This window comes from Humulus lupulus, chromosome 5 (genome assembly GCF_963169125.1).
Source record: "Humulus lupulus chromosome 5, drHumLupu1.1, whole genome shotgun sequence".
Taxonomy (NCBI): Eukaryota; Viridiplantae; Streptophyta; class Magnoliopsida; order Rosales; family Cannabaceae; genus Humulus; species Humulus lupulus.
Window position 1 is genome coordinate 30,096,777 of NC_084797.1, and position 5,848 is coordinate 30,102,624.

At 35.3% G+C, this 5,848-nt stretch overlaps 1 long non-coding RNA gene across 1 annotated transcript; it reads left to right on the top strand.

The window, feature by feature from the left end:
* LOC133780339 (uncharacterized) lies at window positions 1-4,420 on the top strand. The gene is made up of 3 exons (XR_009869238.1): window positions 1-67; window positions 1,917-1,967; window positions 4,184-4,420. It is a non-coding gene; the product is annotated as an uncharacterized LOC133780339 (long non-coding RNA).
* The last annotated feature ends 1,428 nt before the right edge of the window (window positions 4,421-5,848 follow it).

The following is a 5,848-nucleotide window of genomic DNA, read 5'->3' on the forward strand; positions in this document are numbered from 1 at the left end:
CCTACGAGTGTTGCATGCAAGATCTAAGAGCTTCTATGGCATATTTGGAGCTTTGAACATTAATAAGGTAAGTTTTTGTAGGGTTTTCAAATTTTAGTGTTTCCTCTATTTTCCTTCTTTTTATTGAATAAAACCTGATCTTGAAGAGGTATTTGGGAGTTGTTAGACGTTGGAAAGTATTTGAGAAGCTTAGAGCCAAACCCTAGAAGCCAAACTCAAAGCTTGAATACAAAGATAAAAATCTTGATTCTTTACCTTAAATCTTTTTGAGTGATCCTACAATCTAAGTTTTCGGGTCATGTTTGGTGTTAAAACAAGTGATTTGATGTGTATTAATATTTTTATGGCTGTTTTGTTTGCAAGCATGTAAGTTATGGTTGTTTGGTAGTGGAAACCCAAAGTTTCCATAGGCTTTGTTGAAATTAGCTTGCTGCCGAAAACGTTGCAGTAGCTTCAAACGAGTTTTACAGTACCTAAATGACCTATTTTATAAATGGGGTTTTCACTAATGAATTATTTAGAAAGAGTGCATGATTTTAGCATCTTTAACCACTGAAAAATATTTTGTATAACTCAAGTTATGATCATTTTGCATGTGCAATCTGAAATGTTGACTGTTAATTTTAATACTGGGATTTTGAGCAACGATTTGAATGGGTTAAACTAATTATTTGTGGCTAAAATTTTAACTGGACATTCGTATATTTAATATTAAACCTATGAAATATTTTTTTTAAATTCACTATATTTTGTGAGTTATAAATTTTTAACTTAGATACTCAAAATTGTTTGCTGCTAAGATGATGTTGTTACAGTGGCTTCCAATAGGTCAAACACTAGTTTATTAATCAAATTTTCAAATGGGACTTTTCTCATTTTATTATTTATAAAAAGTAATTGATTTTAGCATTTTGAAACACTAAAAAATGTTATATCTAGGTCAAGTTATAAGCTTTTTGTGATTGATGTACAAGTTGGAGTGAAAAACTGACAGCTTGAAGAGTGCATGTTTGAAAAATGTTTTGGCAAGTTTAAAATCAACATTTTTAGCTGGTTTTATTTATTTAGAATCTTTTTATATTAATTAAAATACATGCAAGAGTTGAGTAAGAAATACCCTATAGATTGTGAGTTTTGATTTTTCTAAAAAGGTTGTCAAATCAAGTTATGTTTTGGACAGATTTGGTTTTTAAACTTTAAGTCGTAATTCACTAGTCAAATCATGTTTTTTTTCTTAGTAAATAGAAGATAATTTTCTATTAATTAAGGGTTAAGATTTAAATGGCTTAAAATATAATGAGGTTTTATATTTTATTGAAAATTATTAAGATAGTACTCTTGTGTGAGTTAGGACTTTATTTATTTTTCACAAAAATAATTATCACTTATGACTAAAATTTGTTATATGGTTATTTGAGAAAATAAAATCTTTTTGGATAATAAACTTATGGGTTTCTTAATTTACTGAAAATGGACTTTTTTAAATTAAAAGATTAGTAAAATAAAAATCTATTTTTCAAACTTGGTAATTCTAATTTTAGAACGCTTTCCTTTACAATTTTAATAAACCAGGAGATAGTGTTTAATACTTTTATTTTATAAGAAAAATAAGAAAGCGTTAATGGAAGTTTTCTTTAGGCTTAAGAATGTGGTCTCTTTATGCAATTGGGAATTTATTTCCAAATTTACGGCACCATTATTTATAGGCATGTTTTTATGAATAATGTGATAAGGCTATAAATTCAAGGGTTTAGTCTAAGCTTTAAGATTTAAGAGCAAATGCTTTTAAAGTATTGAAAATTAGTTAAGTTAAGTGTCTCCCTAATCGCTCAACTTATAGACATAAACTTAATTAGTCAAATACCATAATTAATCTGATTCACTGTATGAATTCCATTACATTGTTATTTGCACAGGAAAACTCATTTCTGGACTCAGGAATCTCACTTATCCGCTAAGGACAACTGGTAAGACAACTTATGAATGTTTAGCTACAACATGTGTAACGACCCAAAATTGCTAATAAGGCTTAGGAGGCCTTGATTAGTGTGCCTGGAGAGCATAATTGGTATTTATGTGAATAAATTATTTAACGCGTGATTGTGTGGCATGCATGACTATATGATTACGTGGAGCTGATTAAGTGCATGTTTATGAGTATTAAATATGCATGTGGGCCATGTTTTGCTTATAAGGGCATATTTGTAATTTTGGCCCATAGAGGGCATAAATGTAATTATATGTGATAAATTTTTGAGACCACATTATTATGTGGATATATTTGCAGCATGTGGCTCGAGACAGTCCTAATGAGCGGATTGGCGAAATAGTCACGGCGGGGATTTATACCCGGCTAGGGAAAGCCTGGGGGTGTTTTCGGGAATTTAAAAAATATATCGGGGATTATTAGACATTGGGTAAATAATTGGTGATTAATTGGATGACGGGATTTAAGTGGTAAATATTAGGAACACTCGAGGAATTAGCGGGAATTGGGAACAAATGACTATTTTACCCCTAGGTTGAGTAAAGGATTAGTTTTATTTGGGAGGGCAAAAAGGTCTTTTGGTTATTAGAGGATATATTCTAATTTCTTTTAGGTTATAACAGAAAGTTGTGGAAACATTGAAGGAAAGAAAGAAAAAGGAAAATTCTCTTTGCTTACTCCCTCTCATCTCTCACGATTCTCCCTCTCTCTCTCACTTGTGTTTTGAAGTTAAGGGAAAGAAAAAGGCTGAGTGAAGGTTTGAGTTTAAGGAATTTCTGCTGGGATTCTTGAGGAATTGAGACCTCTGTTCAAGAAGTTCAGCTTAGGAGCTTGGGGAAATTAAGCTGGAAGTGGAGTTGGGAAACAGGGGAAAAATTCAAGGAAGTTGGCTGCGTTGGTGTGAGGTTTCTGCTGGAAAGTTGGGCCACAATTTGAGGTAAGGATCTTGCTTTAGTCTCTGTGTTTTGCTGAGTAGTTGAGGTTGAATTTGAGCTTTAACCTCTGAAATTTATGAGTTCTTATCCTATTTTTATGGTGTTTGGGTTTGAGAGTTTGAATATGGGTTTTGGGGATTGGTTGGAGTTTTTGGGAAAAACTTGGTTAGGTTTTGTTGCCTATGATGAGTATAGTGTGGTTCTATAGTTAATTTTGGGTTTGGAGGTTTTGAGGGTTGAATTTTTTGGAGCTTTGGCTCGGGGAGATTCGAAGGAGAAACCCAGAAAATATGCATTTTCTGGTTGCAGCGCTGTAGCGCTAGGTTAGGAGCGCTACAGCACTAGGCTGTGAGTTTGGGGGGCTAGAGTCTCTGACTCTAGTGCTGTAGCGCCCATCAGGTAGCGCTGTAGTGCTACTCAGCTTTCAGAACATGGTTTTTGGGTACTTTTTAGGGTTTTTGTTTGGGGGCTCGGGAGACGGTTTCACCACTTCGTTTGGTGGAATTGGAGGTCCCGAGAGCGCAAGTTTGGTCCCGGGATTGTCCTTTGTAATTTAAACTCTTCGAAGTACCATTTATGGATTATGACTAGGTTTATCGCCAAGGCTTAGAGCTATGGATCATGCTCGAAACCATTTCACCATCTCCGCTCGAAAATTAAAGGTAGGAAAATTGCACCCTTTTGTGTGGCTATGATGGGACTAAGGGCTCCCTATATCTGAATATAATTGTTGTATGATTATGATATGCCATGTGAGCATGAAATAAATGGCCTAAGAGTGCCGGAACTGATATTTGCACATAGGACGCGGCTCGGCCATTGGTAGCTGAGGACAGCTAAATAATCACTGAGTTCGACTTAAGCGGGTCGGAGTCAGTGGGTTAAACACTGGGCTCGACCTAAGTGAGTCGGAGACAATGGATTAAATAGAGGGTGTGGCCTAAGGGCATCGACCCTGATTATTGTATGATGAATATTGATATGTTATCATTGTTGTCTGTTGTTTATAGCTTGTTTAATACTAAGATGAATGGCTTATGAATAATTGATTGACCTTTCTGATTAGATTACTATTATGGTTTGTTGAAAACCTGGATAATAGACTAATGATTCTTTGTTTGTCATCACTGATTTTGTGCCTGTTATGGCCTGCTAAAATATTTGGTTAATATCTTATGAATTATTTCATTGTCTTGATTGTTTATGCTATGCTATATAGTTTTCTTGTTGGGCCTCGGATCACAGGTGCTATGTGGTGCAGGTAATGGCAAGGGGTAAGTTGGTTCAACCATGAGTTGGAGAGCTCTGGGGGTGAGTGTACATTGTCAGCTGCTCATCCACCACGGTCGAGGGATTGTACAGGGATGGAAACCTAAAACGTGTATTTTTCCATTAGAGTGGCCTTGATTGTATATAACTTTTGGAATTTTGTAAATCTGTTCATTAAACCCTGTTTTTGGGATCCCATGTACTAAATATTTATTTTAATGAAAATTATTTGTTTATGACCAAAATCTTTTAAACCTAACTTGTTTATGACTTTAGGATTACACTTTCATTTAACTGACTTGATTATCAAGTCTTGCAAGATTTTAAACACACAGTGTAACGGTCTTGGTTATCCATGGCGTTACAACATGACATGACTATTTTTAATTTAAGACTCAAGTACATAGTTGAAAACTAGTTCTAGAAGGTTACTTAAGACCGTTGTCCTAAGGAGGTTCACATAATCGTAATTAAGGTAAGTAGTTATGATTATGACATCCGGCTAACTACCGGTAAGTAAGCAAGCATTGGACGCCTCCAGTGACTTTGTAAGTAAACTCGGTTGGCCACCATTATAAATAAGACGTCTGGTTTAACACTCGCGACATAAGAGTCTGGTTAAACTCCGTGACATGTACGTGAGACGTCTAGTTTAACACCCGTGACATAAGAGTCCGGTTAAACTCTGTGGCATGTAGGTAAGACGTCCAATTTAACACCCGCAACATAAGAGTCCGATTAACTCCGTGACACATATGTAAGATGATTCTAGAATCAAGCCATTATGATTATGAGAGTATGTTGAATTCTCCTAGGAGTCTTAGTATAAATACACCTGTGTTTGTGCTGAGTAAGTTAAGTAAGATGAGTAAGTTAAGTAAGTTGAGTAAGGTGAGTAAGTTAAGTAAGTTAAGATGATAAGTACGATATGTAAGTTAAGTATGATAAGATGATAAGTATGATATGTATTATATGCATGTTAAGTATGATAAGATGATAAGTACGATATGTATTGTAACGACCCAAAATTGCTAATAAGGCTTAAGGGCCTTGATTAGTGTGTCAGGAGGGCATTAGTGGAATAATTGTGATTAAATGAGTAATTATATGTTTATTAAAGTTTATATGATAATTGATGGTATTTTGTGGTAATGTGATATGAGATAAATATGTGATATATGTGAGAACCACATTATTATGTGGACAGGTTCGCTGAGCACGACTCAAGACGATTCTAGGGTCAGATAGCGGGAAAAGTCACAATGGGGCTTAAGATATGACTTTGGATAAGTCGGGGGTACTTTTAGATAGCAGGTAGCGATTTGGATTATCGGATCATGGAAATAAATATATGGAGATATATTTGAGGTTAGGATGTCTAGGCGGGAATATTGGGGGATTTAACCTCGGGGACGGTTCCGGCACCCCGAACCTCGGGATTAACTTAACAGGTAAGTTAGACATAAGGAAGCTTTTAGAAGAAAAACACAAACCGACTAAACACTCTTGTCTCAGCTCTCTCTCACGCTTAAGGGAAAACAAAGGAAAGAAAACACAGAAAACAGGGGAACAAGCTGGAATTTCTGAGATTGGTGGTGAGGGTTAGGAGGTTTAGCTCAGGAGTAAATCAAGAACTAAAACAGGGATTAAGGTAAGC